The sequence below is a fragment of the Schistocerca nitens genome, unplaced genomic scaffold (genome assembly GCF_023898315.1).
Source record: "Schistocerca nitens isolate TAMUIC-IGC-003100 unplaced genomic scaffold, iqSchNite1.1 HiC_scaffold_189, whole genome shotgun sequence".
Taxonomy (NCBI): domain Eukaryota; kingdom Metazoa; phylum Arthropoda; class Insecta; order Orthoptera; family Acrididae; genus Schistocerca; species Schistocerca nitens.
In genome coordinates this window covers 19,548-39,868 of record NW_026045730.1, presented here as the reverse complement: position 1 = coordinate 39,868, position 20,321 = coordinate 19,548, and the positions used below count along the sequence as shown (strand labels likewise).

The 20,321-nt window shown below is 52.3% G+C and overlaps 45 non-coding genes across 45 annotated transcripts; all 45 read left to right on the top strand.

The window, feature by feature from the left end:
- The first annotated feature begins 64 nt into the window (after positions 1-64).
- Trnal-cag (transfer RNA leucine (anticodon CAG)) lies at positions 65-146 on the top strand. The gene has a single exon. It is a non-coding gene; the product is annotated as a tRNA-Leu (tRNA).
- A 279-nt stretch (positions 147-425) lies between these two features.
- On the top strand, positions 426-497 carry Trnae-cuc (transfer RNA glutamic acid (anticodon CUC)). Its single transcript has one exon. It is a non-coding gene; the product is annotated as a tRNA-Glu (tRNA).
- A 382-nt stretch (positions 498-879) lies between these two features.
- On the top strand, positions 880-951 carry Trnah-gug (transfer RNA histidin (anticodon GUG)). Its single transcript has one exon. It is a non-coding gene; the product is annotated as a tRNA-His (tRNA).
- Positions 952-1,238: 287 nt separating this feature from the next.
- Trnal-aag (transfer RNA leucine (anticodon AAG)) lies at positions 1,239-1,320 on the top strand. Its single transcript has one exon. It is a non-coding gene; the product is annotated as a tRNA-Leu (tRNA).
- Positions 1,321-1,398: 78 nt separating this feature from the next.
- Trnal-cag (transfer RNA leucine (anticodon CAG)) lies at positions 1,399-1,480 on the top strand. Its single transcript has one exon. It is a non-coding gene; the product is annotated as a tRNA-Leu (tRNA).
- Positions 1,481-1,759: 279 nt separating this feature from the next.
- Trnae-cuc (transfer RNA glutamic acid (anticodon CUC)) lies at positions 1,760-1,831 on the top strand. The gene has a single exon. It is a non-coding gene; the product is annotated as a tRNA-Glu (tRNA).
- Positions 1,832-2,213: 382 nt separating this feature from the next.
- Positions 2,214-2,285, top strand: Trnah-gug (transfer RNA histidin (anticodon GUG)). The gene has a single exon. It is a non-coding gene; the product is annotated as a tRNA-His (tRNA).
- A 287-nt stretch (positions 2,286-2,572) lies between these two features.
- On the top strand, positions 2,573-2,654 carry Trnal-aag (transfer RNA leucine (anticodon AAG)). The gene has a single exon. It is a non-coding gene; the product is annotated as a tRNA-Leu (tRNA).
- A 78-nt stretch (positions 2,655-2,732) lies between these two features.
- Trnal-cag (transfer RNA leucine (anticodon CAG)) lies at positions 2,733-2,814 on the top strand. The gene has a single exon. It is a non-coding gene; the product is annotated as a tRNA-Leu (tRNA).
- A 279-nt stretch (positions 2,815-3,093) lies between these two features.
- Positions 3,094-3,165, top strand: Trnae-cuc (transfer RNA glutamic acid (anticodon CUC)). The gene has a single exon. It is a non-coding gene; the product is annotated as a tRNA-Glu (tRNA).
- Positions 3,166-3,547: 382 nt separating this feature from the next.
- Trnah-gug (transfer RNA histidin (anticodon GUG)) lies at positions 3,548-3,619 on the top strand. The gene has a single exon. It is a non-coding gene; the product is annotated as a tRNA-His (tRNA).
- A 287-nt stretch (positions 3,620-3,906) lies between these two features.
- On the top strand, positions 3,907-3,988 carry Trnal-aag (transfer RNA leucine (anticodon AAG)). Its single transcript has one exon. It is a non-coding gene; the product is annotated as a tRNA-Leu (tRNA).
- A 78-nt stretch (positions 3,989-4,066) lies between these two features.
- Positions 4,067-4,148, top strand: Trnal-cag (transfer RNA leucine (anticodon CAG)). The gene has a single exon. It is a non-coding gene; the product is annotated as a tRNA-Leu (tRNA).
- Positions 4,149-4,427: 279 nt separating this feature from the next.
- Positions 4,428-4,499, top strand: Trnae-cuc (transfer RNA glutamic acid (anticodon CUC)). The gene has a single exon. It is a non-coding gene; the product is annotated as a tRNA-Glu (tRNA).
- Positions 4,500-4,881: 382 nt separating this feature from the next.
- Positions 4,882-4,953, top strand: Trnah-gug (transfer RNA histidin (anticodon GUG)). Its single transcript has one exon. It is a non-coding gene; the product is annotated as a tRNA-His (tRNA).
- Positions 4,954-5,240: 287 nt separating this feature from the next.
- Positions 5,241-5,322, top strand: Trnal-aag (transfer RNA leucine (anticodon AAG)). The gene has a single exon. It is a non-coding gene; the product is annotated as a tRNA-Leu (tRNA).
- A 78-nt stretch (positions 5,323-5,400) lies between these two features.
- Trnal-cag (transfer RNA leucine (anticodon CAG)) lies at positions 5,401-5,482 on the top strand. The gene has a single exon. It is a non-coding gene; the product is annotated as a tRNA-Leu (tRNA).
- A 279-nt stretch (positions 5,483-5,761) lies between these two features.
- Positions 5,762-5,833, top strand: Trnae-cuc (transfer RNA glutamic acid (anticodon CUC)). Its single transcript has one exon. It is a non-coding gene; the product is annotated as a tRNA-Glu (tRNA).
- A 382-nt stretch (positions 5,834-6,215) lies between these two features.
- Trnah-gug (transfer RNA histidin (anticodon GUG)) lies at positions 6,216-6,287 on the top strand. Its single transcript has one exon. It is a non-coding gene; the product is annotated as a tRNA-His (tRNA).
- A 287-nt stretch (positions 6,288-6,574) lies between these two features.
- Trnal-aag (transfer RNA leucine (anticodon AAG)) lies at positions 6,575-6,656 on the top strand. Its single transcript has one exon. It is a non-coding gene; the product is annotated as a tRNA-Leu (tRNA).
- Positions 6,657-6,734: 78 nt separating this feature from the next.
- Trnal-cag (transfer RNA leucine (anticodon CAG)) lies at positions 6,735-6,816 on the top strand. Its single transcript has one exon. It is a non-coding gene; the product is annotated as a tRNA-Leu (tRNA).
- A 279-nt stretch (positions 6,817-7,095) lies between these two features.
- Positions 7,096-7,167, top strand: Trnae-cuc (transfer RNA glutamic acid (anticodon CUC)). The gene has a single exon. It is a non-coding gene; the product is annotated as a tRNA-Glu (tRNA).
- Positions 7,168-7,549: 382 nt separating this feature from the next.
- Trnah-gug (transfer RNA histidin (anticodon GUG)) lies at positions 7,550-7,621 on the top strand. Its single transcript has one exon. It is a non-coding gene; the product is annotated as a tRNA-His (tRNA).
- Positions 7,622-7,908: 287 nt separating this feature from the next.
- Positions 7,909-7,990, top strand: Trnal-aag (transfer RNA leucine (anticodon AAG)). Its single transcript has one exon. It is a non-coding gene; the product is annotated as a tRNA-Leu (tRNA).
- Positions 7,991-8,068: 78 nt separating this feature from the next.
- Positions 8,069-8,150, top strand: Trnal-cag (transfer RNA leucine (anticodon CAG)). Its single transcript has one exon. It is a non-coding gene; the product is annotated as a tRNA-Leu (tRNA).
- A 279-nt stretch (positions 8,151-8,429) lies between these two features.
- Trnae-cuc (transfer RNA glutamic acid (anticodon CUC)) lies at positions 8,430-8,501 on the top strand. Its single transcript has one exon. It is a non-coding gene; the product is annotated as a tRNA-Glu (tRNA).
- Positions 8,502-8,883: 382 nt separating this feature from the next.
- On the top strand, positions 8,884-8,955 carry Trnah-gug (transfer RNA histidin (anticodon GUG)). The gene has a single exon. It is a non-coding gene; the product is annotated as a tRNA-His (tRNA).
- A 287-nt stretch (positions 8,956-9,242) lies between these two features.
- Positions 9,243-9,324, top strand: Trnal-aag (transfer RNA leucine (anticodon AAG)). The gene has a single exon. It is a non-coding gene; the product is annotated as a tRNA-Leu (tRNA).
- Positions 9,325-9,402: 78 nt separating this feature from the next.
- Positions 9,403-9,484, top strand: Trnal-cag (transfer RNA leucine (anticodon CAG)). Its single transcript has one exon. It is a non-coding gene; the product is annotated as a tRNA-Leu (tRNA).
- Positions 9,485-9,763: 279 nt separating this feature from the next.
- Trnae-cuc (transfer RNA glutamic acid (anticodon CUC)) lies at positions 9,764-9,835 on the top strand. The gene has a single exon. It is a non-coding gene; the product is annotated as a tRNA-Glu (tRNA).
- Positions 9,836-10,217: 382 nt separating this feature from the next.
- Trnah-gug (transfer RNA histidin (anticodon GUG)) lies at positions 10,218-10,289 on the top strand. Its single transcript has one exon. It is a non-coding gene; the product is annotated as a tRNA-His (tRNA).
- A 287-nt stretch (positions 10,290-10,576) lies between these two features.
- Positions 10,577-10,658, top strand: Trnal-aag (transfer RNA leucine (anticodon AAG)). Its single transcript has one exon. It is a non-coding gene; the product is annotated as a tRNA-Leu (tRNA).
- A 78-nt stretch (positions 10,659-10,736) lies between these two features.
- Positions 10,737-10,818, top strand: Trnal-cag (transfer RNA leucine (anticodon CAG)). Its single transcript has one exon. It is a non-coding gene; the product is annotated as a tRNA-Leu (tRNA).
- A 279-nt stretch (positions 10,819-11,097) lies between these two features.
- Trnae-cuc (transfer RNA glutamic acid (anticodon CUC)) lies at positions 11,098-11,169 on the top strand. The gene has a single exon. It is a non-coding gene; the product is annotated as a tRNA-Glu (tRNA).
- Positions 11,170-11,551: 382 nt separating this feature from the next.
- On the top strand, positions 11,552-11,623 carry Trnah-gug (transfer RNA histidin (anticodon GUG)). Its single transcript has one exon. It is a non-coding gene; the product is annotated as a tRNA-His (tRNA).
- Positions 11,624-11,910: 287 nt separating this feature from the next.
- On the top strand, positions 11,911-11,992 carry Trnal-aag (transfer RNA leucine (anticodon AAG)). The gene has a single exon. It is a non-coding gene; the product is annotated as a tRNA-Leu (tRNA).
- Positions 11,993-12,070: 78 nt separating this feature from the next.
- On the top strand, positions 12,071-12,152 carry Trnal-cag (transfer RNA leucine (anticodon CAG)). Its single transcript has one exon. It is a non-coding gene; the product is annotated as a tRNA-Leu (tRNA).
- Positions 12,153-12,431: 279 nt separating this feature from the next.
- On the top strand, positions 12,432-12,503 carry Trnae-cuc (transfer RNA glutamic acid (anticodon CUC)). Its single transcript has one exon. It is a non-coding gene; the product is annotated as a tRNA-Glu (tRNA).
- Positions 12,504-12,885: 382 nt separating this feature from the next.
- On the top strand, positions 12,886-12,957 carry Trnah-gug (transfer RNA histidin (anticodon GUG)). Its single transcript has one exon. It is a non-coding gene; the product is annotated as a tRNA-His (tRNA).
- A 287-nt stretch (positions 12,958-13,244) lies between these two features.
- Trnal-aag (transfer RNA leucine (anticodon AAG)) lies at positions 13,245-13,326 on the top strand. The gene has a single exon. It is a non-coding gene; the product is annotated as a tRNA-Leu (tRNA).
- Positions 13,327-13,404: 78 nt separating this feature from the next.
- Trnal-cag (transfer RNA leucine (anticodon CAG)) lies at positions 13,405-13,486 on the top strand. The gene has a single exon. It is a non-coding gene; the product is annotated as a tRNA-Leu (tRNA).
- A 279-nt stretch (positions 13,487-13,765) lies between these two features.
- Trnae-cuc (transfer RNA glutamic acid (anticodon CUC)) lies at positions 13,766-13,837 on the top strand. Its single transcript has one exon. It is a non-coding gene; the product is annotated as a tRNA-Glu (tRNA).
- Positions 13,838-14,219: 382 nt separating this feature from the next.
- Positions 14,220-14,291, top strand: Trnah-gug (transfer RNA histidin (anticodon GUG)). Its single transcript has one exon. It is a non-coding gene; the product is annotated as a tRNA-His (tRNA).
- A 287-nt stretch (positions 14,292-14,578) lies between these two features.
- Positions 14,579-14,660, top strand: Trnal-aag (transfer RNA leucine (anticodon AAG)). The gene has a single exon. It is a non-coding gene; the product is annotated as a tRNA-Leu (tRNA).
- Positions 14,661-14,738: 78 nt separating this feature from the next.
- Trnal-cag (transfer RNA leucine (anticodon CAG)) lies at positions 14,739-14,820 on the top strand. The gene has a single exon. It is a non-coding gene; the product is annotated as a tRNA-Leu (tRNA).
- Positions 14,821-20,321: the final 5,501 nt, after the last annotated feature.

Genomic DNA, 20,321 nt, shown 5'->3' with positions numbered 1-20,321 from the left:
TTTGTGCCATTGCGATGTTTTCTCGTGGGGTAGAACGCAGCTCCTGTGACCGCCGTGCCACGTAGGTAGCGTGGCCGAGCGGTCTAAGGCGCTGGTTTCAGGCACCAGTCTCTTCGGAGGCGTGGGTTCGAATCCCACCGCTGCCAATGTTTTCTGTCTCGAAAGCAGGAGCACTGATTACCCGCGAAGGGAACAGCGCAGCAAGCCGTGAGCGTCTCTTTCTTAAATTGTCGTAGCAGCACAGTGCGTGGTGCAACGACAGGATTCACAGGCGCAGTCTGGTGTCACGATTGCTGGCGTTCGTCTCCACGAAATGCGTCCCGAGCATGCCGTTCTACAAAGTGGAAACGCTAAATTTTGGCCGTTGTCGTCAAGTAGCGTGTGTACTGTTTGCTGCGTTCGCTGGAGGAGCGCTTGCGTCGTTATCCGGTGTGGTCTAGTGGCTAGGATGCCTGGCTCTCACCCAGGAGGCCCGGGTTCGATTCCCGGTACCGGAAATGCGCATTTTGTTGCTCCTCTTATGCGACTTGGCCCGACTTAGCTCGACTGACGCTCCGCTGACGCTTGCAGAAAATTACGTTAAGTACGATTCGCGGTCACAAGTGACGGCGAGAGCGATGCGACGTCTGTCCACCTCTTATTGAGGCACATACCTGTGGTCAACAGAGTTGGAGGACTGCAAGACATTGCCACGGGGGTTGAATGCAGCTAACCACACTGCTTAGTGTCCTTACAGCGCAGACACGTTCGTTTGCCAGTATACATATAATGGAGACCGCGTCTGGCACAGCTGTGGGGAGACACAGTGGTGTGTGGGCCGAGCTTTGCTGTTCATCGCCACTTGCAGTCGCGAGAACTGCCGTCGGCGGTGCCTCCGTGGCCGTGATCGTCTAGTGGTTAGGACATTGCGTTGTGGCCGCAATAACCCAGGTTCGAATCCTGGTCACGGCAATTTTTAAAGTTTTGCCTTGCTGTCGCTGCAGTGACGATTGTGACTCAGTGTTTGAAATTACGGTGCCCTCTTGATTTTTCACTCATGTTCCGCAGGCTGCGGGTGGCACTACCAATTCATTATCAACACGTAATGCCGCCGCACCAGAGAGCGGGCAGCTGCCTGTGTAGTTAATCTCTATTCGAAAATGGCAGTTGTTTGAGGTGCAATGGATGAGCAGCCAGTCGCAGCAGAACAGGAAGCTGTGTCGTGCACTGTTTCTACAAAAGCGAAGAACACGGGCACAGGTAGCGTGGCCGAGCGGTCTAAGGCGCTGGTTTAAGGCACCAGTCTCTTCGGAGGCGTGGGTTCGAATCCCACCGCTGCCAGCTTTTTCTCGTTTTTTGTGCCATTGCGATGTTTTCTCGTGGGGTAGAACGCAGCTCCTGTGACCGCCGTGCCACGTAGGTAGCGTGGCCGAGCGGTCTAAGGCGCTGGTTTCAGGCACCAGTCTCTTCGGAGGCGTGGGTTCGAATCCCACCGCTGCCAATGTTTTCTGTCTCGAAAGCAGGAGCACTGATTACCCGCGAAGGGAACAGCGCAGCAAGCCGTGAGCGTCTCTTTCTTAAATTGTCGTAGCAGCACAGTGCGTGGTGCAACGACAGGATTCACAGGCGCAGTCTGGTGTCACGATTGCTGGCGTTCGTCTCCACGAAATGCGTCCCGAGCATGCCGTTCTACAAAGTGGAAACGCTAAATTTTGGCCGTTGTCGTCAAGTAGCGTGTGTACTGTTTGCTGCGTTCGCTGGAGGAGCGCTTGCGTCGTTATCCGGTGTGGTCTAGTGGCTAGGATGCCTGGCTCTCACCCAGGAGGCCCGGGTTCGATTCCCGGTACCGGAAATGCGCATTTTGTTGCTCCTCTTATGCGACTTGGCCCGACTTAGCTCGACTGACGCTCCGCTGACGCTTGCAGAAAATTACGTTAAGTACGATTCGCGGTCACAAGTGACGGCGAGAGCGATGCGACGTCTGTCCACCTCTTATTGAGGCACATACCTGTGGTCAACAGAGTTGGAGGACTGCAAGACATTGCCACGGGGGTTGAATGCAGCTAACCACACTGCTTAGTGTCCTTACAGCGCAGACACGTTCGTTTGCCAGTATACATATAATGGAGACCGCGTCTGGCACAGCTGTGGGGAGACACAGTGGTGTGTGGGCCGAGCTTTGCTGTTCATCGCCACTTGCAGTCGCGAGAACTGCCGTCGGCGGTGCCTCCGTGGCCGTGATCGTCTAGTGGTTAGGACATTGCGTTGTGGCCGCAATAACCCAGGTTCGAATCCTGGTCACGGCAATTTTTAAAGTTTTGCCTTGCTGTCGCTGCAGTGACGATTGTGACTCAGTGTTTGAAATTACGGTGCCCTCTTGATTTTTCACTCATGTTCCGCAGGCTGCGGGTGGCACTACCAATTCATTATCAACACGTAATGCCGCCGCACCAGAGAGCGGGCAGCTGCCTGTGTAGTTAATCTCTATTCGAAAATGGCAGTTGTTTGAGGTGCAATGGATGAGCAGCCAGTCGCAGCAGAACAGGAAGCTGTGTCGTGCACTGTTTCTACAAAAGCGAAGAACACGGGCACAGGTAGCGTGGCCGAGCGGTCTAAGGCGCTGGTTTAAGGCACCAGTCTCTTCGGAGGCGTGGGTTCGAATCCCACAGCTGCCAGCTTTTTCTCGTTTTTTGTGCCATTGCGATGTTTTCTCGTGGGGTAGAACGCAGCTCCTGTGACCGCCGTGCCACGTAGGTAGCGTGGCCGAGCGGTCTAAGGCGCTGGTTTCAGGCACCAGTCTCTTCGGAGGCGTGGGTTCGAATCCCACCGCTGCCAATGTTTTCTGTCTCGAAAGCAGGAGCACTGATTACCCGCGAAGGGAACAGCGCAGCAAGCCGTGAGCGTCTCTTTCTTAAATTGTCGTAGCAGCACAGTGCGTGGTGCAACGACAGGATTCACAGGCGCAGTCTGGTGTCACGATTGCTGGCGTTCGTCTCCACGAAATGCGTCCCGAGCATGCCGTTCTACAAAGTGGAAACGCTAAATTTTGGCCGTTGTCGTCAAGTAGCGTGTGTACTGTTTGCTGCGTTCGCTGGAGGAGCGCTTGCGTCGTTATCCGGTGTGGTCTAGTGGCTAGGATGCCTGGCTCTCACCCGGGAGGCCCGGGTTCGATTCCCGGTACCGGAAATGCGCATTTTGTTGCTCCTCTTATGCGACTTGGCCCGACTTAGCTCGACTGACGCTCCGCTGACGCTTGCAGAAAATTACGTTAAGTACGATTCGCGGTCACAAGTGACGGCGAGAGCGATGCGACGTCTGTCCACCTCTTATTGAGGCACATACCTGTGGTCAACAGAGTTGGAGGACTGCAAGACATTGCCACGGGGGTTGAATGCAGCTAACCACACTGCTTAGTGTCCTTACAGCGCAGACACGTTCGTTTGCCAGTATACATATAATGGAGACCGCGTCTGGCACAGCTGTGGGGAGACACAGTGGTGTGTGGGCCGAGCTTTGCTGTTCATCGCCACTTGCAGTCGCGAGAACTGCCGTCGGCGGTGCCTCCGTGGCCGTGATCGTCTAGTGGTTAGGACATTGCGTTGTGGCCGCAATAACCCAGGTTCGAATCCTGGTCACGGCAATTTTTAAAGTTTTGCCTTGCTGTCGCTGCAGTGACGATTGTGACTCAGTGTTTGAAATTACGGTGCCCTCTTGATTTTTCACTCATGTTCCGCAGGCTGCGGGTGGCACTACCAATTCATTATCAACACGTAATGCCGCCGCACCAGAGAGCGGGCAGCTGCCTGTGTAGTTAATCTCTATTCGAAAATGGCAGTTGTTTGAGGTGCAATGGATGAGCAGCCAGTCGCAGCAGAACAGGAAGCTGTGTCGTGCACTGTTTCTACAAAAGCGAAGAACACGGGCACAGGTAGCGTGGCCGAGCGGTCTAAGGCGCTGGTTTAAGGCACCAGTCTCTTCGGAGGCGTGGGTTCGAATCCCACCGCTGCCAGCTTTTTCTCGTTTTTTGTGCCATTGCGATGTTTTCTCGTGGGGTAGAACGCAGCTCCTGTGACCGCCGTGCCACGTAGGTAGCGTGGCCGAGCGGTCTAAGGCGCTGGTTTCAGGCACCAGTCTCTTCGGAGGCGTGGGTTCGAATCCCACCGCTGCCAATGTTTTCTGTCTCGAAAGCAGGAGCACTGATTACCCGCGAAGGGAACAGCGCAGCAAGCCGTGAGCGTCTCTTTCTTAAATTGTCGTAGCAGCACAGTGCGTGGTGCAACGACAGGATTCACAGGCGCAGTCTGGTGTCACGATTGCTGGCGTTCGTCTCCACGAAATGCGTCCCGAGCATGCCGTTCTACAAAGTGGAAACGCTAAATTTTGGCCGTTGTCGTCAAGTAGCGTGTGTACTGTTTGCTGCGTTCGCTGGAGGAGCGCTTGCGTCGTTATCCGGTGTGGTCTAGTGGCTAGGATGCCTGGCTCTCACCCAGGAGGCCCGGGTTCGATTCCCGGTACCGGAAATGCGCATTTTGTTGCTCCTCTTATGCGACTTGGCCCGACTTAGCTCGACTGACGCTCCGCTGACGCTTGCAGAAAATTACGTTAAGTACGATTCGCGGTCACAAGTGACGGCGAGAGCGATGCGACGTCTGTCCACCTCTTATTGAGGCACATACCTGTGGTCAACAGAGTTGGAGGACTGCAAGACATTGCCACGGGGGTTGAATGCAGCTAACCACACTGCTTAGTGTCCTTACAGCGCAGACACGTTCGTTTGCCAGTATACATATAATGGAGACCGCGTCTGGCACAGCTGTGGGGAGACACAGTGGTGTGTGGGCCGAGCTTTGCTGTTCATCGCCACTTGCAGTCGCGAGAACTGCCGTCGGCGGTGCCTCCGTGGCCGTGATCGTCTAGTGGTTAGGACATTGCGTTGTGGCCGCAATAACCCAGGTTCGAATCCTGGTCACGGCAATTTTTAAAGTTTTGCCTTGCTGTCGCTGCAGTGACGATTGTGACTCAGTGTTTGAAATTACGGTGCCCTCTTGATTTTTCACTCATGTTCCGCAGGCTGCGGGTGGCACTACCAATTCATTATCAACACGTAATGCCGCCGCACCAGAGAGCGGGCAGCTGCCTGTGTAGTTAATCTCTATTCGAAAATGGCAGTTGTTTGAGGTGCAATGGATGAGCAGCCAGTCGCAGCAGAACAGGAAGCTGTGTCGTGCACTGTTTCTACAAAAGCGAAGAACACGGGCACAGGTAGCGTGGCCGAGCGGTCTAAGGCGCTGGTTTAAGGCACCAGTCTCTTCGGAGGCGTGGGTTCGAATCCCACCGCTGCCAGCTTTTTCTCGTTTTTTGTGCCATTGCGATGTTTTCTCGTGGGGTAGAACGCAGCTCCTGTGACCGCCGTGCCACGTAGGTAGCGTGGCCGAGCGGTCTAAGGCGCTGGTTTCAGGCACCAGTCTCTTCGGAGGCGTGGGTTCGAATCCCACCGCTGCCAATGTTTTCTGTCTCGAAAGCAGGAGCACTGATTACCCGCGAAGGGAACAGCGCAGCAAGCCGTGAGCGTCTCTTTCTTAAATTGTCGTAGCAGCACAGTGCGTGGTGCAACGACAGGATTCACAGGCGCAGTCTGGTGTCACGATTGCTGGCGTTCGTCTCCACGAAATGCGTCCCGAGCATGCCGTTCTACAAAGTGGAAACGCTAAATTTTGGCCGTTGTCGTCAAGTAGCGTGTGTACTGTTTGCTGCGTTCGCTGGAGGAGCGCTTGCGTCGTTATCCGGTGTGGTCTAGTGGCTAGGATGCCTGGCTCTCACCCAGGAGGCCCGGGTTCGATTCCCGGTACCGGAAATGCGCATTTTGTTGCTCCTCTTATGCGACTTGGCCCGACTTAGCTCGACTGACGCTCCGCTGACGCTTGCAGAAAATTACGTTAAGTACGATTCGCGGTCACAAGTGACGGCGAGAGCGATGCGACGTCTGTCCACCTCTTATTGAGGCACATACCTGTGGTCAACAGAGTTGGAGGACTGCAAGACATTGCCACGGGGGTTGAATGCAGCTAACCACACTGCTTAGTGTCCTTACAGCGCAGACACGTTCGTTTGCCAGTATACATATAATGGAGACCGCGTCTGGCACAGCTGTGGGGAGACACAGTGGTGTGTGGGCCGAGCTTTGCTGTTCATCGCCACTTGCAGTCGCGAGAACTGCCGTCGGCGGTGCCTCCGTGGCCGTGATCGTCTAGTGGTTAGGACATTGCGTTGTGGCCGCAATAACCCAGGTTCGAATCCTGGTCACGGCAATTTTTAAAGTTTTGCCTTGCTGTCGCTGCAGTGACGATTGTGACTCAGTGTTTGAAATTACGGTGCCCTCTTGATTTTTCACTCATGTTCCGCAGGCTGCGGGTGGCACTACCAATTCATTATCAACACGTAATGCCGCCGCACCAGAGAGCGGGCAGCTGCCTGTGTAGTTAATCTCTATTCGAAAATGGCAGTTGTTTGAGGTGCAATGGATGAGCAGCCAGTCGCAGCAGAACAGGAAGCTGTGTCGTGCACTGTTTCTACAAAAGCGAAGAACACGGGCACAGGTAGCGTGGCCGAGCGGTCTAAGGCGCTGGTTTAAGGCACCAGTCTCTTCGGAGGCGTGGGTTCGAATCCCACAGCTGCCAGCTTTTTCTCGTTTTTTGTGCCATTGCGATGTTTTCTCGTGGGGTAGAACGCAGCTCCTGTGACCGCCGTGCCACGTAGGTAGCGTGGCCGAGCGGTCTAAGGCGCTGGTTTCAGGCACCAGTCTCTTCGGAGGCGTGGGTTCGAATCCCACCGCTGCCAATGTTTTCTGTCTCGAAAGCAGGAGCACTGATTACCCGCGAAGGGAACAGCGCAGCAAGCCGTGAGCGTCTCTTTCTTAAATTGTCGTAGCAGCACAGTGCGTGGTGCAACGACAGGATTCACAGGCGCAGTCTGGTGTCACGATTGCTGGCGTTCGTCTCCACGAAATGCGTCCCGAGCATGCCGTTCTACAAAGTGGAAACGCTAAATTTTGGCCGTTGTCGTCAAGTAGCGTGTGTACTGTTTGCTGCGTTCGCTGGAGGAGCGCTTGCGTCGTTATCCGGTGTGGTCTAGTGGCTAGGATGCCTGGCTCTCACCCGGGAGGCCCGGGTTCGATTCCCGGTACCGGAAATGCGCATTTTGTTGCTCCTCTTATGCGACTTGGCCCGACTTAGCTCGACTGACGCTCCGCTGACGCTTGCAGAAAATTACGTTAAGTACGATTCGCGGTCACAAGTGACGGCGAGAGCGATGCGACGTCTGTCCACCTCTTATTGAGGCACATACCTGTGGTCAACAGAGTTGGAGGACTGCAAGACATTGCCACGGGGGTTGAATGCAGCTAACCACACTGCTTAGTGTCCTTACAGCGCAGACACGTTCGTTTGCCAGTATACATATAATGGAGACCGCGTCTGGCACAGCTGTGGGGAGACACAGTGGTGTGTGGGCCGAGCTTTGCTGTTCATCGCCACTTGCAGTCGCGAGAACTGCCGTCGGCGGTGCCTCCGTGGCCGTGATCGTCTAGTGGTTAGGACATTGCGTTGTGGCCGCAATAACCCAGGTTCGAATCCTGGTCACGGCAATTTTTAAAGTTTTGCCTTGCTGTCGCTGCAGTGACGATTGTGACTCAGTGTTTGAAATTACGGTGCCCTCTTGATTTTTCACTCATGTTCCGCAGGCTGCGGGTGGCACTACCAATTCATTATCAACACGTAATGCCGCCGCACCAGAGAGCGGGCAGCTGCCTGTGTAGTTAATCTCTATTCGAAAATGGCAGTTGTTTGAGGTGCAATGGATGAGCAGCCAGTCGCAGCAGAACAGGAAGCTGTGTCGTGCACTGTTTCTACAAAAGCGAAGAACACGGGCACAGGTAGCGTGGCCGAGCGGTCTAAGGCGCTGGTTTAAGGCACCAGTCTCTTCGGAGGCGTGGGTTCGAATCCCACAGCTGCCAGCTTTTTCTCGTTTTTTGTGCCATTGCGATGTTTTCTCGTGGGGTAGAACGCAGCTCCTGTGACCGCCGTGCCACGTAGGTAGCGTGGCCGAGCGGTCTAAGGCGCTGGTTTCAGGCACCAGTCTCTTCGGAGGCGTGGGTTCGAATCCCACCGCTGCCAATGTTTTCTGTCTCGAAAGCAGGAGCACTGATTACCCGCGAAGGGAACAGCGCAGCAAGCCGTGAGCGTCTCTTTCTTAAATTGTCGTAGCAGCACAGTGCGTGGTGCAACGACAGGATTCACAGGCGCAGTCTGGTGTCACGATTGCTGGCGTTCGTCTCCACGAAATGCGTCCCGAGCATGCCGTTCTACAAAGTGGAAACGCTAAATTTTGGCCGTTGTCGTCAAGTAGCGTGTGTACTGTTTGCTGCGTTCGCTGGAGGAGCGCTTGCGTCGTTATCCGGTGTGGTCTAGTGGCTAGGATGCCTGGCTCTCACCCGGGAGGCCCGGGTTCGATTCCCGGTACCGGAAATGCGCATTTTGTTGCTCCTCTTATGCGACTTGGCCCGACTTAGCTCGACTGACGCTCCGCTGACGCTTGCAGAAAATTACGTTAAGTACGATTCGCGGTCACAAGTGACGGCGAGAGCGATGCGACGTCTGTCCACCTCTTATTGAGGCACATACCTGTGGTCAACAGAGTTGGAGGACTGCAAGACATTGCCACGGGGGTTGAATGCAGCTAACCACACTGCTTAGTGTCCTTACAGCGCAGACACGTTCGTTTGCCAGTATACATATAATGGAGACCGCGTCTGGCACAGCTGTGGGGAGACACAGTGGTGTGTGGGCCGAGCTTTGCTGTTCATCGCCACTTGCAGTCGCGAGAACTGCCGTCGGCGGTGCCTCCGTGGCCGTGATCGTCTAGTGGTTAGGACATTGCGTTGTGGCCGCAATAACCCAGGTTCGAATCCTGGTCACGGCAATTTTTAAAGTTTTGCCTTGCTGTCGCTGCAGTGACGATTGTGACTCAGTGTTTGAAATTACGGTGCCCTCTTGATTTTTCACTCATGTTCCGCAGGCTGCGGGTGGCACTACCAATTCATTATCAACACGTAATGCCGCCGCACCAGAGAGCGGGCAGCTGCCTGTGTAGTTAATCTCTATTCGAAAATGGCAGTTGTTTGAGGTGCAATGGATGAGCAGCCAGTCGCAGCAGAACAGGAAGCTGTGTCGTGCACTGTTTCTACAAAAGCGAAGAACACGGGCACAGGTAGCGTGGCCGAGCGGTCTAAGGCGCTGGTTTAAGGCACCAGTCTCTTCGGAGGCGTGGGTTCGAATCCCACAGCTGCCAGCTTTTTCTCGTTTTTTGTGCCATTGCGATGTTTTCTCGTGGGGTAGAACGCAGCTCCTGTGACCGCCGTGCCACGTAGGTAGCGTGGCCGAGCGGTCTAAGGCGCTGGTTTCAGGCACCAGTCTCTTCGGAGGCGTGGGTTCGAATCCCACCGCTGCCAATGTTTTCTGTCTCGAAAGCAGGAGCACTGATTACCCGCGAAGGGAACAGCGCAGCAAGCCGTGAGCGTCTCTTTCTTAAATTGTCGTAGCAGCACAGTGCGTGGTGCAACGACAGGATTCACAGGCGCAGTCTGGTGTCACGATTGCTGGCGTTCGTCTCCACGAAATGCGTCCCGAGCATGCCGTTCTACAAAGTGGAAACGCTAAATTTTGGCCGTTGTCGTCAAGTAGCGTGTGTACTGTTTGCTGCGTTCGCTGGAGGAGCGCTTGCGTCGTTATCCGGTGTGGTCTAGTGGCTAGGATGCCTGGCTCTCACCCGGGAGGCCCGGGTTCGATTCCCGGTACCGGAAATGCGCATTTTGTTGCTCCTCTTATGCGACTTGGCCCGACTTAGCTCGACTGACGCTCCGCTGACGCTTGCAGAAAATTACGTTAAGTACGATTCGCGGTCACAAGTGACGGCGAGAGCGATGCGACGTCTGTCCACCTCTTATTGAGGCACATACCTGTGGTCAACAGAGTTGGAGGACTGCAAGACATTGCCACGGGGGTTGAATGCAGCTAACCACACTGCTTAGTGTCCTTACAGCGCAGACACGTTCGTTTGCCAGTATACATATAATGGAGACCGCGTCTGGCACAGCTGTGGGGAGACACAGTGGTGTGTGGGCCGAGCTTTGCTGTTCATCGCCACTTGCAGTCGCGAGAACTGCCGTCGGCGGTGCCTCCGTGGCCGTGATCGTCTAGTGGTTAGGACATTGCGTTGTGGCCGCAATAACCCAGGTTCGAATCCTGGTCACGGCAATTTTTAAAGTTTTGCCTTGCTGTCGCTGCAGTGACGATTGTGACTCAGTGTTTGAAATTACGGTGCCCTCTTGATTTTTCACTCATGTTCCGCAGGCTGCGGGTGGCACTACCAATTCATTATCAACACGTAATGCCGCCGCACCAGAGAGCGGGCAGCTGCCTGTGTAGTTAATCTCTATTCGAAAATGGCAGTTGTTTGAGGTGCAATGGATGAGCAGCCAGTCGCAGCAGAACAGGAAGCTGTGTCGTGCACTGTTTCTACAAAAGCGAAGAACACGGGCACAGGTAGCGTGGCCGAGCGGTCTAAGGCGCTGGTTTAAGGCACCAGTCTCTTCGGAGGCGTGGGTTCGAATCCCACCGCTGCCAGCTTTTTCTCGTTTTTTGTGCCATTGCGATGTTTTCTCGTGGGGTAGAACGCAGCTCCTGTGACCGCCGTGCCACGTAGGTAGCGTGGCCGAGCGGTCTAAGGCGCTGGTTTCAGGCACCAGTCTCTTCGGAGGCGTGGGTTCGAATCCCACCGCTGCCAATGTTTTCTGTCTCGAAAGCAGGAGCACTGATTACCCGCGAAGGGAACAGCGCAGCAAGCCGTGAGCGTCTCTTTCTTAAATTGTCGTAGCAGCACAGTGCGTGGTGCAACGACAGGATTCACAGGCGCAGTCTGGTGTCACGATTGCTGGCGTTCGTCTCCACGAAATGCGTCCCGAGCATGCCGTTCTACAAAGTGGAAACGCTAAATTTTGGCCGTTGTCGTCAAGTAGCGTGTGTACTGTTTGCTGCGTTCGCTGGAGGAGCGCTTGCGTCGTTATCCGGTGTGGTCTAGTGGCTAGGATGCCTGGCTCTCACCCAGGAGGCCCGGGTTCGATTCCCGGTACCGGAAATGCGCATTTTGTTGCTCCTCTTATGCGACTTGGCCCGACTTAGCTCGACTGACGCTCCGCTGACGCTTGCAGAAAATTACGTTAAGTACGATTCGCGGTCACAAGTGACGGCGAGAGCGATGCGACGTCTGTCCACCTCTTATTGAGGCACATACCTGTGGTCAACAGAGTTGGAGGACTGCAAGACATTGCCACGGGGGTTGAATGCAGCTAACCACACTGCTTAGTGTCCTTACAGCGCAGACACGTTCGTTTGCCAGTATACATATAATGGAGACCGCGTCTGGCACAGCTGTGGGGAGACACAGTGGTGTGTGGGCCGAGCTTTGCTGTTCATCGCCACTTGCAGTCGCGAGAACTGCCGTCGGCGGTGCCTCCGTGGCCGTGATCGTCTAGTGGTTAGGACATTGCGTTGTGGCCGCAATAACCCAGGTTCGAATCCTGGTCACGGCAATTTTTAAAGTTTTGCCTTGCTGTCGCTGCAGTGACGATTGTGACTCAGTGTTTGAAATTACGGTGCCCTCTTGATTTTTCACTCATGTTCCGCAGGCTGCGGGTGGCACTACCAATTCATTATCAACACGTAATGCCGCCGCACCAGAGAGCGGGCAGCTGCCTGTGTAGTTAATCTCTATTCGAAAATGGCAGTTGTTTGAGGTGCAATGGATGAGCAGCCAGTCGCAGCAGAACAGGAAGCTGTGTCGTGCACTGTTTCTACAAAAGCGAAGAACACGGGCACAGGTAGCGTGGCCGAGCGGTCTAAGGCGCTGGTTTAAGGCACCAGTCTCTTCGGAGGCGTGGGTTCGAATCCCACCGCTGCCAGCTTTTTCTCGTTTTTTGTGCCATTGCGATGTTTTCTCGTGGGGTAGAACGCAGCTCCTGTGACCGCCGTGCCACGTAGGTAGCGTGGCCGAGCGGTCTAAGGCGCTGGTTTCAGGCACCAGTCTCTTCGGAGGCGTGGGTTCGAATCCCACCGCTGCCAATGTTTTCTGTCTCGAAAGCAGGAGCACTGATTACCCGCGAAGGGAACAGCGCAGCAAGCCGTGAGCGTCTCTTTCTTAAATTGTCGTAGCAGCACAGTGCGTGGTGCAACGACAGGATTCACAGGCGCAGTCTGGTGTCACGATTGCTGGCGTTCGTCTCCACGAAATGCGTCCCGAGCATGCCGTTCTACAAAGTGGAAACGCTAAATTTTGGCCGTTGTCGTCAAGTAGCGTGTGTACTGTTTGCTGCGTTCGCTGGAGGAGCGCTTGCGTCGTTATCCGGTGTGGTCTAGTGGCTAGGATGCCTGGCTCTCACCCAGGAGGCCCGGGTTCGATTCCCGGTACCGGAAATGCGCATTTTGTTGCTCCTCTTATGCGACTTGGCCCGACTTAGCTCGACTGACGCTCCGCTGACGCTTGCAGAAAATTACGTTAAGTACGATTCGCGGTCACAAGTGACGGCGAGAGCGATGCGACGTCTGTCCACCTCTTATTGAGGCACATACCTGTGGTCAACAGAGTTGGAGGACTGCAAGACATTGCCACGGGGGTTGAATGCAGCTAACCACACTGCTTAGTGTCCTTACAGCGCAGACACGTTCGTTTGCCAGTATACATATAATGGAGACCGCGTCTGGCACAGCTGTGGGGAGACACAGTGGTGTGTGGGCCGAGCTTTGCTGTTCATCGCCACTTGCAGTCGCGAGAACTGCCGTCGGCGGTGCCTCCGTGGCCGTGATCGTCTAGTGGTTAGGACATTGCGTTGTGGCCGCAATAACCCAGGTTCGAATCCTGGTCACGGCAATTTTTAAAGTTTTGCCTTGCTGTCGCTGCAGTGACGATTGTGACTCAGTGTTTGAAATTACGGTGCCCTCTTGATTTTTCACTCATGTTCCGCAGGCTGCGGGTGGCACTACCAATTCATTATCAACACGTAATGCCGCCGCACCAGAGAGCGGGCAGCTGCCTGTGTAGTTAATCTCTATTCGAAAATGGCAGTTGTTTGAGGTGCAATGGATGAGCAGCCAGTCGCAGCAGAACAGGAAGCTGTGTCGTGCACTGTTTCTACAAAAGCGAAGAACACGGGCACAGGTAGCGTGGCCGAGCGGTCTAAGGCGCTGGTTTAAGGCACCAGTCTCTTCGGAGGCGTGGGTTCGAATCCCACCGCTGCCAGCTTTTTCTCGTTTTTTGTGCCATTGCGATGTTTTCTCGTGGGGTAGAACGCAGCTCCTGTGACCGCCGTGCCACGTAGGTAGCGTGGCCGAGCGGTCTAAGGCGCTGGTTTCAGGCACCAGTCTCTTCGGAGGCGTGGGTTCGAATCCCACCGCTGCCAATGTTTTCTGTCTCGAAAGCAGGAGCACTGATTACCCGCGAAGGGAACAGCGCAGCAAGCCGTGAGCGTCTCTTTCTTAAATTGTCGTAGCAGCACAGTGCGTGGTGCAACGACAGGATTCACAGGCGCAGTCTGGTGTCACGATTGCTGGCGTTCGTCTCCACGAAATGCGTCCCGAGCATGCCGTTCTACAAAGTGGAAACGCTAAATTTTGGCCGTTGTCGTCAAGTAGCGTGTGTACTGTTTGCTGCGTTCGCTGGAGGAGCGCTTGCGTCGTTATCCGGTGTGGTCTAGTGGCTAGGATGCCTGGCTCTCACCCAGGAGGCCCGGGTTCGATTCCCGGTACCGGAAATGCGCATTTTGTTGCTCCTCTTATGCGACTTGGCCCGACTTAGCTCGACTGACGCTCCGCTGACGCTTGCAGAAAATTACGTTAAGTACGATTCGCGGTCACAAGTGACGGCGAGAGCGATGCGACGTCTGTCCACCTCTTATTGAGGCACATACCTGTGGTCAACAGAGTTGGAGGACTGCAAGACATTGCCACGGGGGTTGAATGCAGCTAACCACACTGCTTAGTGTCCTTACAGCGCAGACACGTTCGTTTGCCAGTATACATATAATGGAGACCGCGTCTGGCACAGCTGTGGGGAGACACAGTGGTGTGTGGGCCGAGCTTTGCTGTTCATCGCCACTTGCAGTCGCGAGAACTGCCGTCGGCGGTGCCTCCGTGGCCGTGATCGTCTAGTGGTTAGGACATTGCGTTGTGGCCGCAATAACCCAGGTTCGAATCCTGGTCACGGCAATTTTTAAAGTTTTGCCTTGCTGTCGCTGCAGTGACGATTGTGACTCAGTGTTTGAAATTACGGTGCCCTCTTGATTTTTCACTCATGTTCCGCAGGCTGCGGGTGGCACTACCAATTCATTATCAACACGTAATGCCGCCGCACCAGAGAGCGGGCAGCTGCCTGTGTAGTTAATCTCTATTCGAAAATGGCAGTTGTTTGAGGTGCAATGGATGAGCAGCCAGTCGCAGCAGAACAGGAAGCTGTGTCGTGCACTGTTTCTACAAAAGCGAAGAACACGGGCACAGGTAGCGTGGCCGAGCGGTCTAAGGCGCTGGTTTAAGGCACCAGTCTCTTCGGAGGCGTGGGTTCGAATCCCACCGCTGCCAGCTTTTTCTCGTTTTTTGTGCCATTGCGATGTTTTCTCGTGGGGTAGAACGCAGCTCCTGTGACCGCCGTGCCACGTAGGTAGCGTGGCCGAGCGGTCTAAGGCGCTGGTTTCAGGCACCAGTCTCTTCGGAGGCGTGGGTTCGAATCCCACCGCTGCCAATGTTTTCTGTCTCGAAAGCAGGAGCACTGATTACCCGCGAAGGGAACAGCGCAGCAAGCCGTGAGCGTCTCTTTCTTAAATTGTCGTAGCAGCACAGTGCGTGGTGCAACGACAGGATTCACAGGCGCAGTCTGGTGTCACGATTGCTGGCGTTCGTCTCCACGAAATGCGTCCCGAGCATGCCGTTCTACAAAGTGGAAACGCTAAATTTTGGCCGTTGTCGTCAAGTAGCGTGTGTACTGTTTGCTGCGTTCGCTGGAGGAGCGCTTGCGTCGTTATCCGGTGTGGTCTAGTGGCATTCGCGCCTCGTCTTCGGCGCGAGACGGACGTGTGGCGGCCGCTGCGGACGTTTCGTGTCAACAAGGCTGTTTTCCTGCGAGCCAGGTAGGCCGGCTCGCAAGCGCATTACTTCACTTAATTGTGTATTGATTTGATGAAAATGAGAAAAGACACGATTAAATTCGCTTTCGATAGAAATTTCGTGCGACCGAAAGCTTTTGCAATCAAACTGTGGCTCACAGACAAAGTTGGAATTACTAAAGATGATTTAGTTGGAGTTCATTTATCTTTTGTGACTAACTCGGCATACGTGAAATTGGCTGACCCTGCTAAATGTGTCGCAATTGTTGACAAATGTGGAGGTATTATTAAGTTTAATCACTTAGACGGCTCAGTTAGCGATGTCGTAGTATCCTATGCTGGGATGGGAATCCGAACAGTAAGAGTATTTGAGCTTCCTTTTGAAATGCCTGTAGTCGAAATCAATCGTGTTCTCGGGGCGTATGGCAGAGTAATTTCCAATGTTGCGGAATTGTGGTCAGAACCACACATGTTTCCCGTTTTGAATGGCGTTCGCCAGGTTAAGATGGAACTTCTCAAGCACATCCCTTCCTTTGTCAATATTGGAGGATACCGTGCGTTGATCATTTACGATGGACAGCCTCGTACTTGTGCCATTTGTAACTCGACAGAGCACGTACGTGCTGAGTGCAGTAGACGGAGGGTTCCTCAATTATCAAGTGTAGAGTCCGCAGGTGCAGGGCCTGTAGTTCACCTGCCGATGACGTACGCTGCTGCCACGTCACCTTTGCGATCAGCTCGGCAGACATCTTTCGAACTGGGGGACCAATGCGAGCATCCCGAGAGTGTTTTCAGCCATATAGACAGTGGTAGATCCGTAGCTATGACTAACCATACAGCGCCCCAGCGCACCACCAGTGAAAGTCAGGTACCTGTACCTTACGACTGTGCCGATCCTTCTCGTAGCTCGCGAGCAGAACCTTCTGCGGTTACTGTGGATACCTCCCTGCAACCGCCTGATTGCGAACGACAGGACGAGACCAACACGAAAGTAGCGGAAACGGACGATCCAGTTAAGAATATTGTTGGGCAAGATATGGTCATAGATCACTCGACCATCCAACTGACACAAGGAGTCAATGACTACGGTTCTGCTTCCCACAGCGCGGCTGACAGGCCCCCTGCGACAGAGGCGAGTCTAACTGCGGTAGAACCTTCTTCCGCGCCTGGTGCAAAGAGCAGCGTTGGATCTTCGACTCGGACACAGGACCGGCTTGCATCGCCGACTTCGTCTCCGCATTCGTCCGAAAAGTCCCCCGATTCGTCTCCAGAGCGGTCAAGATCGCCTCGAAAAGCTAGGAAACGTCGCAAAAAGCGGTTAGCACACCAGGCTGCTGAAAGCTTAGCCCCGGCTCTGCGGGATAGGTTGAGGAGCATTCAGGAACAGACACCGATCGAAGACCATGGCCGGAGGGAACCTGAGGTCGGCAGCATAACATCGCATCTACGGACATCACCTGAGAACGATGTCCGGGACGAAGGAGCACCGGGCCTCGAATTTTCAGACCATCAGGACGTTCCAAATTCCCAACGTAGACCATCTACCCAAAATAGTCGTTATGAATGGGCAGACGATACGGAGACAACAATGCCACATGTATCTGCGAACAATGGTATGGCATGTTAACCGCAACATGTCAAGCTCACGACTACACTTTGAGCCCACGAATGACACGTGAATTCGGACTACATATGCCTAATCGCCGGCAAGTCAAGTAAACAATAACAGCCTGCTCATGGATCAAACGTATCACGTTATGACTGTTAATATTAACAAGATCCAGAGTGCAACTAAAATTGCTGCCCTCCGGGACTTCATATATCAGTCCGATACCGATATTGCGCTTTTTCAAGAAGTGTGTTTTTCGAATTTGTATGTTCCGGGATTTACTGCAATTCTCAATGTCGCCTCAGAAGGCGCTTGCGGCACCGCTGTCCTGGTCAAGGACGGTATTGCAATAACAGATGTCACCATGTTGGAATCGGGGCGGGGAATCAGTTTTAAGATTTTCGGTGTTACAATTATAAATGTTTATGTACCTTCGGGAAGCAGTGGTCGAACGGAAAGAGCCAATTTTTTTAAAAATGATCTAGTGTATTTACTAAAGGAAAATCCCGTTGATGTAATAGTCGGAGGTGACTGGAATTGTGTCCTACACAGGAAAGACCAAACGCCAAATTTCAATTTCTCCCCAGAATTAGACGGTCTTGTGAAAACAATGAAATGGCGGGACGCTTGGGAGGTCAAATACCCCGTGTCTGTCCAGTACACATATTTTAGCACTAAAGCGCAAAGTCGGATCGACCGCATATACGTAAGTTCAAATTTAGCCAGCAAAATCAGTGGCGTCGAACGAATACCAACTTACTTTTCCGACCATCTAGCACTAAGGTGCAGCATTGGACTTCCTAAACAGAAGACATACTGGGGCCGTCCTTTTTGGAAATTAAATACCGCCATGCTTCGAGATAACGCCCTAACTGAGCAGTTAGAAGCTTCCTGGCAACTTTCACTCCGACAAAGCCACAAATACCGGTCAACGATAGATTGGTGGACTTTATGCGCCAAAAAGAAACTTCGATCTACTCTAATTTCTTACAGTAGGGAAAGGGCACTTTGGTCTCGGCGCACTGTCGAATTCTATTATACTTGTCTGCGTGACCTTTATGCTATGCCAATGTCCGCGGCTGTCAGAACGGGTATCAAACAGGTCAAGGCCGAACTTCTTAGTCTTAAACGCAAACAGCTGGAAGGACTGACAATAAAATCACGAGTTCAAACCACAGTGGAAGGAGAACACGCTTCTCTCTTTCACCTACTCCAGCACGAAAAAAATCGTCGAAGAAATTTTATTCAGTCATTGCTCTCCGAAGATCAAAGTATTTTAACTCAACAAAAAGATATTTTAAACGAGGCTCATAGGTATTATCATCAATTGTACAGTGCTCACCAGTATAACCCAGATCATGGACAGGAACTGCTCCGAAACTGTGATATGGAACAACTAGTAACTGCAGAACACAACAGGAGCCTCACTGTTGAAATCCTGTCTGAAGACATTTTCGAAGAAATTAAAAGCTCACCTGTTAAAAAATCACCTGGGCCCGACGGTTTACCCGTAGAATTTTATTCCCAATATTGGCATATTATAAGGAATAAATTCACGCAAGTCGTCAACGAAATCTTGAGTGGAGGGCACATACCTGACGATATGAAAGAGTGTGTCACTGTTTTACTTCCTAAGGGAAACAATTCGGATGTCAAACAGCTCAACAAAATGAGACCGATATCCTTAATGAACTCTGATTATAAGATTATTGCCAGGGTAGTCAAAAACAGACTCCGACCGGTGTTTGATACAGTAATTGGTCCCCATCAAACGTGTCTCCCGGGTCGGAACATTTTTAAAACAGTCTGCGAATACAGGGACATAATCAGTATCTTCTCAACGACATTGACGAAGGCTGGCCTCGTTTTTATCGACTTTTCTAAAGCCTTTGATAGGGTAAACCATGAATATTTATTTACCACTCTGAGGTATATAGGTTTTAACGACGAATTTTTAATTGTCTTAAAAAATCTATTGCAAGGCATGAAAACCAAAATTTTCATAAATGGACACTATACTCAAGATGTCGAAATAGCTAATGGTGTCCCGCAGGGCAGTCCTTTATCAATGATGCTATTTGTGGTAGCACTAGAACCTTTGCTGAAACGATTAAACAAGGAATTAGAAGGCATCTCAATTTCAGGGGTCAGTAACGCTACCAACGCTTACGCCGACGACGTCGGAGTCATCGTCAGAAGTAATGACGACGTTGTAAGACTGAGAGAGATTGTTCGCCTTTACTGCTTCGCAACGGGAGCGCAAATCAACGATATGAAAAGCTCCTTTCTAAATCTCCATGGCTTCAGGAACACTGCCCTCGAATGGGCCAGGTCTGTAGACCATCACACTGCGTTAGGTGTGAGGTTCTACCGATGCCCCCTGCAAACAACGACATTCAACTGGAAGAAGGTCTTACATAGTACTCGAGGTACTTTGATAATGAACCGACTTAGAGACTTGAACATTATCCAAAGGGTGCAATTAATCAACTGCGCTGTCCTTTCGAAAGCAGTATATGTAGGTCAAATACTGCCGATACCTAAAGCGATATCCAAAACCATCATGAGCTTCATCTGCAAGTATGTTTGGAGAGGTGAGATATTTAAAGTGGCAGCCAGTACTATAACATTAAAACCGAGAGACGGAGGCCTCGGACTGACCGATATCCGCCGCAAAACTACGGCACTTTATATCAAGCGTACACTTCAGCTTTTAGAAGACCGCCACAATAATTTATCATCGAAACTTTTCCAAATCCTTAAACCGGAGAGTATGGAACCACCTATTAATGTAAGTAAAATATCTTACAAATTGCAGCACATCAGATTCTACTATTTAGAACTTAGTTATCTGCACTGCATTGTCGCGGATAGGACCAAAAGAAACTGTAGTTTCATCATGGATTGCCTTACTACAAAGGACAACCGAAACAGAATGGAATCAAAATATCCCACCCGAAATTGGCAAAATATATGGAAGAATATAAACAATAAAGTACTGTCCACCAATGTGCGCGGTGCCTGGTACAAGGTTGTCAATAATACCGTTGCCACAAATGAAAGATTACATTCTATAGGATTGAGTGACACAAATCAGTGTCCACGTTGTAATGTGATAGACACCCTACGGCATCGTCTCATATGCAACGGCTACCAGGTCATTTGGGACAGAGTCCGCCAACAGGTGGCGTTTATCAATAGGAACGACGGCAGACACCTTACTGTCGACATTCTCGTCAACCCCGAAAGCGTTGCTTTCCCTATTCAGAAGAATAATGTTACCCTATGGCTACTGGGGAACTATGTCAATTATGTCATTAATAACCTCGGCCTGCCCGACGCACTGGACTATGAGCAACATGTATTACTGGAATATTATAAAATATGTGGACAACGACACAACAAGACATTGTATGGTAACATGCTAAAAATATTGTTTGACAAACAAGGCATCGGATGAAGTACGCAATGACGGATCGCTGATAAAATATCGAAGTTTGCGATGCCAAAGTAGGGGATTGCTGCTAAGGG